Source organism: Sesamum indicum, linkage group LG7 (genome assembly GCF_000512975.1).
Source record: "Sesamum indicum cultivar Zhongzhi No. 13 linkage group LG7, S_indicum_v1.0, whole genome shotgun sequence".
NCBI lineage: Eukaryota > Viridiplantae > Streptophyta > Magnoliopsida > Lamiales > Pedaliaceae > Sesamum > Sesamum indicum.
In genome coordinates this window covers 79,377-96,783 of record NC_026151.1, presented here as the reverse complement: position 1 = coordinate 96,783, position 17,407 = coordinate 79,377, and positions in this window count along the sequence as shown.

Sequence of the window (17,407 nt, the reverse complement as noted above, 5' to 3'; positions counted from 1 at the left end):
GTGATTTTAAATCATACCATCGGATATGATCTAATGGACACAGTCATGTATATATTTAAATTTCGTATGAATCAGGTGCCCGAATTTTAAGATATAGTAATTATTGATTAAACTTTTTAATCTCATTATATATATAATAAAAATAATAATTAGAATTGTTCAACCACCACCATCATCATCATCATTATTATTGTTTTTATTATTATTATTATTATGATTTTTAGATTAATTCATAAGAATTACTAAATTTTGACATAAATTTATAAATAATAAAAAATTTAAGTGAACTTAAGTGAACTACTTGTCAGTTTAAGAAATATATATTAAAATATAACATAAAGTTTATATATGTCATATTAAATAATAATTTTAATTATAAAAAATTATAATTTACTAAGTTGTTGATTAAATTTATTAAATTATAATTTACTAAATTTTAACGTAATACAAATATATATTAAAATATAACATAAAGTTTATATATGTCATATTAAATAATAATTTTAATTATAAAAATTATAATTTACTAAGTTGTTGATTAACTTTATTTCTATATAAAGATTAAATGTATAAATTAAAGTACCATAATTTATTATTATCCAAAATAAAATGTATGAAATTGATTAATAATTATAATATATGGTCAATTTTGATTATAAAACTGATCAAATATTAAATATAAAATTAAATATATAAAGAATTCAAAAATAAAAAAATATATAAAAAAAATAAAAAATATTCACCAGCTCGCGAGCAACGCCTACATTTGAGCTAGAGCTGGCTCGACTCAAGCTCGAATTTTTCGAGCTCAAAGTCGAGCCGGCTCGACTCATCTGCCACCCCTAGTCATGTTTTGACAGGGGACGGATCCTCTTCTTGGAACTCACCGTCCTTGTTACATACTTTAAATGCGCTAGACAAGGCTTATGATGACCATTCTGAGACACGATCACCTATTGCACAAAGGGCAACATTCTTAATGTAGGAGAGGTACTTTTGCAGATCCGTAGTTCCATCGTACTTCGGAAGATGGAGATCTTTCGAGCTGATGGGGAGTTCATCTTCCAAGATTTCTTCATTGAAGGGAATACCCTGCTACTCCTCTAAGGGCGTTCCCGTGATTTGGTAATGGACGCGTTGGAGGCCTTTTTACAGACATTCTAGACGTGCGAACCACTAAGGAGGGACATCCTGCTGGATTAGCGAGGGGGACATCCTAATACCGTTTGACTTTCCTACTAAGGGGCATCCATGCTTAATGGAATTACTATGAAGGATGGGACTAGTATTGTCATTTGCTCCCGTATCTGTCGTGATCATATGTTGTGTGGTCCATAGGAATCCTGGGGGAGCCCTCGAGAAGGTGTCTACGGAGGGACTATGGTGACGAGGCTCAATCAGCGACTCAGTAGGTCTGGGGGGTTCTTGGGACCATCACCCCACTGGCGGGGGCCAAGGATGTTCCTGCAATAACTTGCAAAGCCTGAACATTGTCGGGTGCCTCCACAACCATTTGCTTGTTTGTGAAGTTGCTAGGAATCTCCATTGTTACTCACGTCTTCAACTCTGCGTTCCCACAGATAGCGCCAATAATGTGTTCAAAAAATGCACGGGTCCAATTGATATAGACTATACTCCAGCTTGGACCGAAGCGAATACAAATCCTAAAGGGGGGAGCTACAAAAAAAACATCAGCAGTCCTACGCCCAAGTTAGTTTCGAATTTAAAAATAAATAATTGTAAAAATAAATCGTAATGACAAATTGAGATATGATTAAGGAATTCATTGAAGAAATTATGTTTAGGGTGTAATTCGATAGCTTAAGCAACAATATAGAGAAATTTTCCAAATTCTGAAGGGTGTCCTGAAAGCATCGAGAAATACGAGTGGATCGGCCTGAGAACATGCAAGCAGAAGCCCTAACATAAAAATACATAAATTAAAAATGAACGTAATAAAGCCATAATTGCAAGGGGTGTACCCTAGGAGTACCCGGGCATTCGATGTATTTAATGATAACACTAATAAAAACTAAATGAGGCTAATAGTAAAATGAAAACAAGAGGTAAAAAAAAATCATAAATCAAGTATTACGACTTTGATTGATTTACTTCGGACCTCCTTCGTTTAATCCGTTCACGCAAGACTTCAATATAGAAGCCCTCTAAAGTTGTGTCCAAACTACAAGAATTAGGGATCTCTAAACTCAATTAGCTAAAATAGAATTGGGGAGAAAAATACACCAAGTGTGCTTCAGAGGAGGGGGCTGCCGATTGGATTTCTTAGAGTAGCAAATTAATTTCGTTGTGTGTTATAAATTGATTAGTCATTCTAAATTACTAATATATATATACATATATAAACCTTGTATGGATGTACTAGAATGTGTCTAGGTTCATTCTATAATTTATAAGATAATGAATCCTTTATTCCAAATAAAGAATGACTGACATGGCACTTTTCAAAAGTCAAATTATTAGTCAATAATTTTCTTTCCTAGAATTTTTCCAACAACTTAATTAGGGGGTGCTTTGGTCGATTTTTAATTAAAATAAAATACAAGGTCAAAATAATTTTAATTAAATTCAATTTAATTAAAGCCTACCTAATTAAGCCCATCATATATTTAATCCAATTAAATATATGAGCCCAAAAAGCCTTTATTAATTAATAAGTCCAAGTTATTAAATAATAAGGGCAAGCCGAATACAAATTAATTCTATTAATCTCTTCTTGGGCTCCTCCATCTAATGGATCCCTCTCATTCATAAGTAATGAAATTACTTATGAAATTAATTCTCAATTAATTTCTCGTCCCTTCTCGATGATTTGTGTGTGACTCCTTAGGTTCACCATTCAATTAAACTTGGTCTAGTGTCAAAAACTATTATTGATTAAATCTAATTTAATTAATAATTCTCGATCAACCCCTGATCAAGAAAGTCCGTCACTATGGGTGTTGGTCTAGCAATGGTCCATGGAACTAGAGAATAGGCGAGTAACCATGTGAACTTTTAGGCTCTCGAGTCCATACGGATGAAATTTAGGACATGAAATTTGATATCGATTCCCATCCTAAAATAGGCGTCTATGCTTAATACTTGAGATCGAATTAAGCCAATTTGCTTGACATAGGAGCCTCTTTTTCTATTCAACCAATGACTGTGGTCACAGGTTTATAGAGCGTAAACGCATCTCCAAGTGCATAGGAGATACCTTTATCACGTTTTGACAGGGGATGGATCCTCTTCTTGGAACTCAAACCGTCCTCGTTACATGCTTTGATTGCACTAGAAAACGCTTACAATGACCATGTTTAGGACATGATCCGAAATTCAAAATATAGTCATCGCATGCACGTGACTGTCGTGATTCCCCAAGTTTGAGGAATACTCCCGTACTATCGGAGCCAGGGATTCGAGTCATACTGACCAAGCCTCCAACGCTTCCATATGACGATCTCCGCAAGTCAGATCACTCGATTCGACACCTAGCCACTAAGATCGCGTAGGCGTCCCACGTCTGTCGCCGATGAAACACGACACTCATTAAACGAATGCAACTCTTAATGCAAGTCTCCATAGCACACTTGGTGCTCATTCTCGAAGCCCTCGACTTGGAATATTTCAGACCCAATCATTGGAAGTTAGTTTCGTGACCGCCATCCAATGCGCTGTCCAATTGTTACATGGTTGTAAAAGTGGTCTGTGGGATTTATTGTGATGTTTGAAAGAAATACAAACAAAACGTGTTATGAGCACAATAAATGAAATGCTAATAGAGAAAACTTATTCTATTCACTGAATAATATTACAGAGAATCGAGTTATTATGAGAATGGATTACGTGTACGCCAGTCTAATTGGCTTTCTAGTCACCTATTCTAACAATTTGCCACTTGACCTAAAGCAATCATCCATCGACCTCAAACCCATCCTATCCAGATGCTAAGTATGGGCAATTTGCGATATAGTTAGTGGATCCGCTGTGTTTTATGCTGAGCTGAATCGGTCCATCATGACGTCATCTCTGCTCAACATCTCTCTAAGCAAATGGTAGCGTCTAAAAATATGTTTGGAACGGTGATGAGATGTCAATTCCTTTGCTTGTGCTATTGCCCCATTGTTATTGCAGAAGATAACTACGGGCTCTGCAATGCTAGGCACCACACCCATCTTTTGGATGTAGTTTTTCGTCCAAACCGCTTTCTTAGTTGCTTCTGAATCTGCTCTATATTCAGCTTCCGTGGTGGAATCTATTGTGGTATCCTAATTGAAAATTTTCCAAGCAACCACACCACCATTCAGCTTAAATACAAACCCAATTTAGACTTGGCATCATTATCGTCAGATTGGAAGCTAGCGTCGCTATAGCATTCTAGTATTAATTCTCCACCACCGTAAATCAAGAACATATCTTTAGTCCTTTTTAGGTACTTAAGTATGGTCTTGACTGTGATCCAGTGCGCCTCCCTGGCACGTGCCTGATATCTACTTCTCACGCTCAAAGCGTTTGCGACATCAGGCCTGATGCATTGGATAACATATTGAATGCTTCCTACGAGTGAAGCATAGGGGATGTTCGACATCCTTTTGAGTTTCTCATCAGTCTTGGGAGACTACTTCTTGGGCATCGTAATCTCATGCCTCATGGGAAGGAATTCTCATTTTGAGTTCTCTATCTTGAATTTCTTCAAGACTTTCTCAATATATGAAGATTGGGTTAGTCCTAACATCCTTCTAAGAGGCCTCACCTATATCCTTCATGGAAAATTGTGTGTGCAATCATGCTTCAATGTAACCCAACATCTTGACATTCTTATAGACATAAGGATCAAATTCATTTTCGATGAAATCACAACCCCATATAACTTCATCAAAACGTGTGTTCCAGCTTCCGAAAGCATGTTAACGAAACCATTGAGAAATTCCGTTTTGACGTTCATCTGCCATATTTCATAGTCATACCATGTTACTATGATAAGCAGAATCCAAATGGACTTGGCCATGGCTACGGCCGAATAGGTTTTCTCAAAATCGACCTCGGGTCGTTGAGTGTATCCTTTTGCCACGAGCCTAGCCTTGAAAGTTGTAACCTCCCCCTCAGCTCCAAGGTTAAGTTTGTAGACCTATTTGCACCCAATAGATTTGTGACCTTTAGGTGGGCCTACGAGGGTCCAAATTTGATTTAAACCCATCGAGTCCATTTCGGATCTCATGCCCTCAAGCCACTTATCCGAATCGATGTCCTACATTGCTTCTCCATATGTCCTTAGATCATTTTCCAATTGACTAGTCAGTCCCAAGAATCCATACCTGCCAGGATGTTGCGATTAGTCGACCTATGGAGGACTGCAACACTATCAGTGGGAACTATAGGCTCAAATGATGATCCTTTATTTTGCTCAGGTGTCTCACTTATTTCCTCAAGTAGCACCTCATCAAGTCAGTTATCCACGGCAAAACCCTTTTCCAAGACCACTGCGCTTCTTGTGATAAAAACCTTTTGATCATATGGATCATAGAAGTAGTATCCCGCAGGCTCTTTTGGATATCCGATGAACCTGCACAGACTAGACTTTTAGTCTAGTTTGTCTCTCACTAGCCTCTTGATGTATGCGAGATTATGCCATAGTTCAAGTATTTGTAAAATGCAGTCTTGCCATGCCATATCTCATATGGAATTTGGGGCACCGTCTTAGATGGTGCCAAGTTAAGTAATTTGGCCACCGTCTCAAGAGCGTGACCCCAGAAGGAAAGGAAAAATTTAGTAAAACTCATCATAGACCGAACCATGTCCGACAGGGTTCGATTCCTCCTTTCAGCCACACCATTAAGTTGGGGCGTTCCAAGAGAAATCCATTGAGAGAAAATTCCATTCTCTTTTAAGTAATCAATGAATTCACGACTTAAATACTCTTCGCCTCTGTCTGACCGAAAGGCTTTCATTTTACGGCCAATTTGATTCTCGACTTCAAATTTGTACTCCTTGAACCTTCCAAAATTCTCAGACTTACACCTCATTAGGTAAACATAACCATATCGTAAGTGATCATCGGTAAAGATTATGAAGTACAAGTATCCTCCTGTAGCCGCAGTATTTAATGGTCTACAAAGGACTGTATGGATCAAATCCAAAAGATTGTTGGCAAGCACACCTTGTCCAACAAAAGGCTTTTTGGTTATTTTCTCTTTTAGACAAGATTCTCAAGTTTGTAGGTTGTCCAAACTGTCTACCTCTAGACTCTTTGAGTCTACCAACTTCCTGATCCTATCTTTTGAGATATAGCCTAGCCTTGCGTTCCATAACTGTGGGTTTTCATGATTATCTAATTTTTGTTTATGTTGGGTAGTCATAATCCAATTAAACTGTTGGAGAATATAAAGTCCATTGATTAATGTACCAAGCAGAAGAGAGTTATGATCAATCATCAAATAAAAATAATTTTTATCGATCGCAAATTTATAACCATCATTGTCTAAAACAGAAATGGAAATAATATTCTTGATCATGCTCATTACATACTAACAGTCTTTTAATTGTATCCGAATATGATCACTAATGACTAAGTCGAGAGATGCCACGGCTTCTGTAGCGACGGTCTTCCCGTCGCCTAGCCTTAGAATTATCTCGTCCATACTTAGCTTTTTGCTTCTTTCCAACACTTGCAAGTTATTACAGATGTGAGCTCCATAGCCAGTATCCAACACGAAGAAGTAGAATTAGTTATCATATTCACTTCAATAACAAACATACCTGGGTTGGAGAGTAGTTGTGGGAACTCCTTCTTCTAATTCCCCTTTCTTTTGCAATGCATGGAGACATCATTTGCCTTCGACCACTGAGAACCGCCAATTTTCCCTTTCCCTTTGTCCATTCTCACAGGAGAATTGGGGGTGCTCAGAGCCCCTAGTAATGGATGTGACAGTTTTTCCCTTGCCCTTTTTCCTTTTCCAGCATCAGGCCCTCTTGCCTTTCGCTTCGGAGGTTGAAACCTCTCCTACCAATATTGCCAGTATAGACTTGTGGGGCATGGCCTCGTATTGCACTAGCATATTATTAAACACATGAATAGAGTTCTCAAGTCCGTTCATGTTGTAGTTAATAATTAACAGGTCATAGGACGGAGGAAGTAACTGAAGGATCACGTCTATGTACGTATCATTGTCAATCCCAGTTTTAAGGTCTTCGAGCTTCTCCACTGGGGATAGTATCTTAACCCAGTGAATTTGTACAGATGATCCTTTGGCCATCTTGGTTGCGTAGAATGCTTTTGGCGGCATATCTACTATGCCTATCAGGAGCCGCATAAACTTCCTTCGTATGGAGCATTATCAAGCGAACATCATCCAGCATATCATATTGCTTTTGGATGTCACTGGACATCAAAGCCAATATGATAATACGGACCCTGTGGTTTTCCTCAAGCCACTTCACGAACGTGACACGTTCTTCGGGCCAAGACCCTTCCAGCAAGACTATTGGGAGTGGCTGGTACAAAACATAGACCTGGTTCTCGAAATCTAGGACAATCCTCAGATTTTGCAACCAGTTGTTGTAGTTCGTGCCACTGAATTTGTTAATCTCTATTATCATTGGTTCTTAGACATTTTCTAGAAAATAGAAAATTAAACAGAAATCAGCAAATGATTGTAATGTTATAATTTAAGTTTAAAGACTTGGTCTTTAGTCTTTAACTCTCCCGCTATTTATACAAAAGCCCAACACTCTCAAGTGGGATTTCGAAAATAACATTTCCTAGTGTATTGGGATCCACAAGCGAATTTCTATGTCCCGCTTTTACGATTCACATGGCAAAAGCGTCATTGGAGGTATCTAATACCATTCTCATTCCAAGATCTTTTGTCTCACCTCTTGTCATGATTCCGAGGACTCCAAGCGAATCATGTTGCTCGGTGTTATGCCCAACCCATCAACTAAATCACATTTCTTTCCTCGCACGCCCACGACTCGTGGGACAAAAAAATGGTGAACATGTTCCTTTATTCACAACAATGGTCCAGCTTTCTTCTATCCCAAATGTGTCATGACTCGTGAGACCACACTTGGGTATCGGTAGCTTCCTCACCATATTCTTGTGGATGGAAGGCTTGGACGGATCAAAATCATTTTGATCGAAGTCCATTTTGGGCTTAATATTTAACTTGGTCCAACCAAGTGAGAGTTATTATTATGTTTTACACCAAGGCGTCATCACATATTAACATTGCATGCATAAATATCAAATATTGAACGTATTGCCTGCAAAGAAACCTAGCATACACCTGTTGGATGATCACGAGCCCAACCTATGCGACCCACTGAGCCCGCAGTGAGTATAAGGACTGTCTAAGGTTGCCCTATGCTATTACAAAATATTGTACCCATCAACATATAGATGGGTCTTGTGATACCTCCATGAGCCACCTTCTCCGTGGGCCTCCTTATCTGTCGACCTTCTTCTCCACGGGCTTGCTCAAAATAAAAACCTCACCAGAAATATCCTATACTACTCACATTATAATTTAAAAAGAAAACTCGATCAGAAATTGGGGGAGTACATTAGGAGGGAGATAGCTAGCCTTATTATTCCAAGGCTAAAAATGAGAAGGAGGGAGAAATTACAATCATAAGGGCACACGGGCCCACTCAACAAAAATAAAAAGACATACATGCGGCTTTGGGCTCCGTGATCATCCATTCACATTCGTTCTCTCACATAATAACAATTAATCATGTTAAACAAGAATATGAGTATCCCAGAAAAACATCGGGATATCCAATACCACGACAAACAATTATATGTAGAAAACAACAAGCTTAAAATTTGCAATTCAAAGGGATGATGAAGCCCCGTGCATCAAATGCACACCAAAAACAACCAAATTAATTGCAGAAATTTAATTTTGGAAAAAGTCCAATTTTCTTCAAAATTAAACTAGCAAAAATTAATATTTTTCCAAAAAAATTGTGAAAAACGGCTCAGTGGTCGGCCGTCAACTACATCAGCAGCCCAACGGCCGCACTGCCTGTGCGCTGCGCGTGCGCACGTGGTATCCACTACTTACACGCACGGGCTCGCTCGCGCACTGCCTTCCAGTGCGCACGCTGGCCAGGCTGTGCACAAGCTCTCGCCCACTTCTAGAGTACCAATTTTCTTTTTATTTCCACACATTAAAGTGAAATTAAAAACAAGTATTTCTTAAAATAATTAAATCATCCAAAATTGAAAAAATTAAATAAGTTAATTTTCTCATATACTTATTTAAGAACAAGAAAAAAAATATCATGCTTCAACAGTCTTAAAAATGATATTATCATGCTTATTCACATAAAATCATAACCCCTACATCAAACTGGGCTCTGATACCACTTGAAAGCACCAAGAAATGTGAGTTGATGAGTCCAGAAACACGCAAGCAGAAGCGGTATCATAAAAATATGTAAATTAAAAATAAAACGTAATAAAAACATAATTCCAAGGGGTGTACCCTTAGAGTTCCTGAACGTTCGATGTAGTTAGTAATAACACTATTATAACTTAAACGGGGCTAATGGTAAAACAAAAATGAGAGGTACAAAAAAATCACAAATCAAGTATTACCTCTTTGATTAATTTACTTCGAGACTTCTTTGTTTGATCCGTTCACGCAAGACTATAACATAGAAGCTCTCTAAAGATGCGTTCACAGCACACCGGAATTATGAATCCCTCAACTCAATTTGCTAAGTAAAAGAATTGGGAAGAAAAAGACACCAAGTGTGCTTCAGAGGAGGGGGCGGCCGAGTGGATTTCTTAGGGTAGGAAATTAATTTTGTTGTGTGTTATATATTCATTAGTCATTCCAAATAACTAATATATATATATACCTTGTATATACATAATGTGTTTAGGTTCATTCTACCATGCATAAGGTAATAAATCATTTATTTCAAATAAAAGGTGACTAACATGGCACTTTCCAAAAGTGAAATTGTTAGTCAATAATTCCTTTCCTAGAATTTTTCCATCAACTTAATTAGGGGGTGCTTCTGCTGATTTTATTTAAAATAAAATACAAGGCCCAAATAATTTTAATTAAATTCAATTTAATTAAATCCCACATAATTAAGTCCATGGTATATTTAATCTAATTAAATATATGAGACAATAAGCCTTTATTATTTGATAAGTCAAACTTATTAAATAATAAGGGGAAGCCCAATATAAATTAATCCTATTAATTTATTCTTGGGCTCCTCCATCCAATGGATTCCTCTCATTTATACGTAATCCAATTATGTATGGAATTAATTCCCAATTAATTCCTCGTCCCTTCTTGGTGATTTGTGTGTGACTTTTTACGTTCATCTTTCAAGTAGACTTTCACTAGTGTCAAGCACTATTATTATTTAAATCTAATTTAATTAATAATTATCGATCAACCATTAATGAAGAAAGCCTGTCATCATGGATGGTCGTCTAACACCGATCCATGACACTAGAGACTAGGTGAATATCCATGTGAACTTCTAGGCTCCCGAGTCTATACGGGTACGGTCCTTCTATCTACCATCTCTCGGCCTTAGTTTAGGATATGAAATTGCATTTTGGTTCCATCCTAGAGTAGGAGTCTATGCTTAATACTTGATATCATATTACGCCAAATTGCTTGACATAGGAACCTGTTTTCCTATTCGACCAATGACTGTGCTCATAGGTTTGTAGAGCGCACATGCATCTCCAAGTGCATAGGAGGTACCTCTGTCACGTTTTGACAGCGGATGGATCCTCTTCTTGGAATTCACTGTCCTCGCTAGATGTTTTGACTGTAGTGGACAAGGCTTACAATGACCATGTCTGGGACATGATCACCTCTCGCACAAATCCAAAATACAGTCATCTCATGCACGTGACTACCGTGATTCCCCAAGTCTGAGGAATACTCCCGTACTATCGGAGCTGGGGATTCGAGTCATACTGATCAAGCCTCCAAGGCTTCCACATGACGATCCCTGCAAATCAGTTCAGTCAATTCGATACCTAGCCAATCGACCCACTTAGATCGCATAGACGTCCCATGTCTGTGGCCGATGAAACACGACACTCATCAAACAAAAGGGACTCTTAATGCAATTCTTCATAGGACACTCAAAGCCCATTCTCGAGGTACTCGGCTTGGAACATTTCAAACCCAATCCTTGGCAGTTGGTTTCATGACCCTCATCCAATGCACAGTCCAACTGTTGCACGGTTGTAAAAGTGGTCTATGCGCTTTGTTGTGATGGTTTAAAGTAATACAACGAACGTGTAATGAGCACAATAAATGAAATGCCAATAGCGAATGCTCATTTTATACACTGAATAATATTACATAGAATCGAGTTGTTGTTAGATTAGATTACATATACACTAATCTAATTGTCTTTTGGTCACATATTCTAACATGTCTCCATCGTGGGACTGCACCTATATATATAGAGGGGGTGTTCCCTCCTGCTGGGGGTCTAGACACTACCTTTATTCCTGCACCTATATATATAGAGGGGGTGTTCCCTCCTGCTGGGGGTCTAGACACTACCTTTATTCTAAAAAAATGTGGCGAAATATCTAGAGATAAGGCAAGATTCGATCTTATATTCAACTAATTGGCTCACAACCACACGTCTTTGCCTAGGAGGGGACCCCTTTCATGCTAGAACTTCTATTTTATGAGGAGTCCCTTCTAGGTTTAGGAGTCTTAGGTTTTGGGGGTGCCTTCCTTCTTTTGGGTTGTCCTAGTTGCTGGGGGCTCCTCCTATGGCTGATACGGTCCAATGTGGATGCTGACCTTGGAATTGATGAGGTGCGTTTAGGAGAGTGAGATGCCACGTGGGAGAGTGGGCTGCCACGTGTATGGGCCTTTTAGGCCGAATATGTCTAGAGCTTGATCGAGTCCGAGTAGGAGTATGCCTTCAATTTTTTCCCTTTGCCAATCTGATTTCTGGGGGACGCCCCTCAAGGGCGCCTATCAAGTGTTCTTGGGTCTGCATGACTTGGGCCTCCTAGGATGTTATGGACCTCTCGTTTCTTTCTTCTTTTTTTGGATCGCTTGGATCTCTTTAGGCTAATTTATTTTTATGCACATTAATACAAATCATGCATGGCATAGGTATGTACAAAAGTGTTTTTTTTTTTTTTGTAACAAAATTGAGTAAAATATTTCAATACTATTGTTGTTTCTCACCAACTTTAATTTATATTTTTAATAAACTCAAAATTAAAATTATTTTTTTCCTCTTTCGCCATACTCCATATTTCTTTCTTTTTACGGATTCTTAGTTTTTCATCCTTCACACCACAATTATTTCTTTTTACTATTGTTTTTTTACTTCAACTCACACCATAATTCTCTTTTATACATTCACAAAAATTGTGTTGCAAGATAACTAATGTATATGAAAATACCTTCAACAAGATTTCTATTAAAATCGTAGAACTTTTTGCTGTGGAAAAATAATTTTTTATCATTTAATAATATTAAAATTATCATTTGAATTATCGATAATCTTTTTCTTTTCTTTTTTTATTTCATAGTGAACTAATATTGAAATACGTATTATTATTTCAATATTGAAATGCGTGTATTTGACAATATACTCAAAACCTGCATCATAGAGATGGACTCTCCTAAAACTCTCTTCTCTCACACACACTAGCACACCTACACTCTCACACACCTCAACCCTCACGCACGGCACTCTTGGAGACGATGGTGAAGCTGAGGCGGAGGACTCCAGTGAGGCCGCTTTAGGAGGCGAGTTCCATTAGGGAGAGGATGAAATTCGTTTCTTGATTACTACTGCGACTGACCGCCGCGAAAACACCCCAGGCGAGCTTGGAACCGACAATAATTGGGTCGTCCTTGCAACTGAGGAGCACCATGTTCCTGCCGTTCGAATATTGTCGCCGGTTGGCTCGGATGACGTTTGTTCTTCTTTTGAAATTGTACAATTCTTGACACTGGCTTATAGGATTGTTGATGATGGAGATGTTGCCTCCCTAACGGCGCTGGAAACTTTTGAAAAGAAGTGGGAATTGCGATATGGTCCAATTTGGCCGTGCCATGTTTTGGCAGTGTGTTTGGCGCGAGGATTGCGCATGGCTTGCCGGGCCCCATACCAGCAAGACTTGGGTGCGACTTTGTCTCCACCAGCCCTTGCGCCCGCTTCTTTGATTCCGTCATTTTCTGCTGTGCAGACAGCAAAAACGGACACTATTACTGTGGTTGAGTCCCTGTCGGTTTCTGTTTTAATGCCGGTGGTGGCCTGTTCGATGATGGATGTTGTTGTGTCACCAGTCCATACTCTGTCGATGACAGAAACTAATTTTGCTACGCTATCAATGATGATTGTTTTTGCTGCTGCTGTTGTGCCACAACCTGTTATGCATCAATGGTGGGTTTGCCTCCCGTGACAGCCGCTGTACATGTGCAGCCCTTGACGCAGACCGGACTTTTTGTCGGTAACATTCCCCTTCATTTTTGCTTGAATATTCCTAATGTTAGTGACAAAATTGCAGATGCATTCCATAATTCGACCCGTAAAACTTTGTAATATGTTTCCCCATTGAAGCAAAATGAAGAGATTGTTATTCGTCCTACGTTGAAAACTATTAGAAATGGGTTACGTCGATGGAATTCCAAGGCGATTGGATATTTTCTGGGTAAACGTCCTTTTTTCCATCACCTTAAAGACTACGTTAAATCCATATGGCCATTATTGATTGATGTTACAGTAACTTCAAATGGGTTTTTTCTTCTTCCGATTTAAGACGATTGTGGCAATGAAGGAGATCATTGAGGGGGGCCCATGGTTGTTCCAAGGGCAATCCATAGTCTTGCAAAAGTGGGAACCAGGCATGGTGATGCGAAAATTGTAACACACACAAGTCCCGATGTGGGTTCAATTTCAAAACCTGCCAATGGAATTGTGGACTAATGAGGGATTGAGTTTGGTGGCAAGTGGAATAGGACGGCCGCTCTATCAGGATGCGATTACTAGAGCATGCACGAGACTGAATTTTGCTCGTGTGTGTGTTATGCTTGATGTTACTATGAAATTGCCAAAGCATCTTGTTGTCATGTCTTCGACTGAGGAGAGGGGGGAAGTCGCATGTAAAGTTGATGTAGAATATGAGTGATTCCCTCCAAAATGCACCACTTGTATGAGCTTGGGACATGTAACGAATGATTTTCCAACCAATAAAGTTTCGAAGCCCTCGATTTCAGTGTATGTTCAACGTGCTCGGCCTCAAACAATTGTGGCAACTTCGGTTTCACATATACCGCCTTCACCTTCTCCGGAGGTTGAGGTAGCTATGGATGATAGCAATGGGGTCCCTAACACGGGAAATAGATGTGATAATGGTAAGAAAATTGTGATGCATAATACTTTTGATCCACTAACCTACCTTAATACTCGGGGCCCTAACAGATGCAGCCCCTCATCTAGTAATCCATGTTGAATTTAGCTATATGGAATGTAAGGGGACTCAACAGGCGAAACCACCAACTTGCAGTCTCCTCCTTGGTTGAGGAAACACAGGTCCAAGCGACTAATGCAGTACGTATCCTGCTTCTACCCTTCCTCCTTGGAAGTGGTTTACTAATTATGTGAGTTGTGGGAATCGAATATGGCTTGCATGGAATGATGATTTATTTGTTGTCATTGTTATGGATATTGGTGCCCAATATATCCACTGTCGTGTCCGTATGAGGAAGTGCATAGTGTCTATACTATTACGATTGTATATGGAGCGAACGATATTAGTGCCCGCCGTTGGTAGGCACTTATTATGCTTACAGGGCAGTGTTTTGAGGAGATGTGGTGGTAGGAGGTGATTTTAATGTGGTGCGCGATTCTAGTGAAGTATGTGGCCAGGCAAGTGACAACCGACTAGCTAGTGATGAGTTTAATGATTATATCGTGCATACTGGCTTGCTCTCTTTGCCTATGCAAGGATAACGGTTTACGTGGCACAACTGTAGCACTGATTCCCATAGTTTATGGAAGCGATTGAACCGAGTGACATGTGGGTGATGAGATGGCCAAGGGCTTCCTACATAAGCCTCACACCACATACTACCGGTTATTCGTTCCTTGTTCTCAGAGGGGACACCCAACAACAGTTGGGAGGTATGTTTTGTTTTGATAACTATCTTGCTTTATACTCCCAGTTTATTCCTAGTGTGCAGAATATTTGACGGCATCATATTGTGGGACTTTCAATGTACTCGGTTGTGCGTATACTCAAAGTATTAAAGCCCGTATTCCGACAGCAGCGATGGAATAATGGGGATTTGTCACGTAATGTTCAGCTAGCCAAGGACTTTCTTGATATGGCTCCGCAGTTACTCAGCATGGAACGACATAATTCTTTGCTCTTGTCGCTTGATTATTGTTGCAGATATATGCACAAGCGGTGCAGCTTGAGAACGTTATGCTTCAGTAGCGTGCCAAGATGCAATGGATGAAAGGAGGAGATCAATGCTCGCGAGTATTTTTCCAAAAAATTGCGCAGCGCCATACAAAACGCCAAATTTTCCAAATTGATGATGAGCTTGGCCATACCCGTACGGATTACTAGGAGTTTATTGGGTTCTATGGCAATTTGATGGGAGACGAGCGAAGCAGAAGGTTTCTAGACCTTCGGTACCTACGTCAGTGGGTATGCCACATTGTGACCAATGAAGAGACTCGGATGATGATGCGCCTGGCATCAGATGATGAGGTTAAAGTGGCTATATTTAATACTGCAGCTGATAAAGCCCCTGGGCCGGATGGGTATACCTCGGGATTTTATCAAGCCGCGTGGCCTATTGTGGGTGCTGAAGTGAAGCATGTTGTTCGGAATTTCTTCACCACTGGCCGACTCTTGAGACAGGTGAATGCTATGGTTCTGACTCTCATCCCCAAGGTACACAATCCTACATGTGTATCTGACTTTAGACCGATTGCTTGTTGTAATGTTTTGTATAAAGTTATTACTAAACTCATTCTTTGCACAATGAGTTTAGTAATGGATAAACTTATTACTCCAGCGCAGACAACCTTTGCTCCGGGTCTATTAGCGATAATATACTACTGGCGCAGGAGCTTTATATAGGGTATAATCAACACGCGGACCACCTCATTGTGCCCTTAAGGTAGATATACATAAGGCATATGATACAGTTGAATGGGATTCCTCAATGCTACCTTGCAGCTCTTTGGATTTCTTGACAGGGTTATTCATTGGGTGAAAAAATGTATTACTACTACCTCATTCTCTGTTGGGATTAATGGACAACCATATGGTTTCTTCGCCGGTGCTCGGGGTCTTCGTTAAGGAGACCCCATGTCTCCATATTTATTTATCTTGATTATGGAGGTTTTGAATCTTATTTTGTAACAACTAAGTGATCAAGATAGGAGGTTTGTTTTTCATTGGAGATGCGAGCAGCTGAGATTGGTTCAGCTTGAATTTGCTGATAACCTATTGTTGTTCTATCGGGCTGAGTCAGAGTCCGTACGAGTGCTTAACTAGGGACTTGATTTATTTGGGGATTTGTCCGGCCTTCGAGTCAACTCCCAAAAGAGTAACTTTATTATCTCACGGCCAGCTATGGGGAACCAGGATTTGTTGATTGACCAACTCCGTCCAAGAGGACTTCTGTCAATGAAATATTTGGGACTTCCTCTTATCTCATCACGGTTCACTATTTCGAATTGCCGACCCTTATTGTTAAAACTGGATCAGCGCATCAAAGGATGGGAGGGCATGTCTTTAGTATCTATTCTTACTGCCCCTTAGTCTCCGGACTTTTATTCACTATTATATTGGGATGGAACCACTTTTTCGCTATGACGCGATCCTTGACATGATCTTGGTCCACTCATCCAGCAGTTCCCACAGGGCCCTCGACTTACAAAAACTATGGAGACTCAAAAGGTTACGGTTCTCCTTCTAGATGGGCAATGATGTTGGCCCTCTTTCACTGACATTCACTCCCTAACAGCTCTTGCATTCCTTTCCATCCATCCATAGAGGGGCTGATCGTATCTTTTGGCGGTCAAGTGATACACAACTAACAGTTACTATGATGATTCATCCACTACGGGGTGAAGGGCCCAAGGTAGGCTGGTCTTCACTATTGTTGGGCCGCTTCAAAATCCCTAGACATGCTTTTGTGTTATGGCTGGCGATCCTTGGTAGATTCTCTACTATGGATAAGCCTTGGTTGGCTCATTTTAATAGGTCCTTCGTACACTGTTCTAATGGTGCTGATGAGACCCATGATTATCTATTTTTTCGTAGCACTTATTCACGTGGCTGCTTGAGGGTGATTCGACGCACACTTCGATTCGATCGGCCAAACCGAGCTTGGGCTACTGACGTCTTATGGAC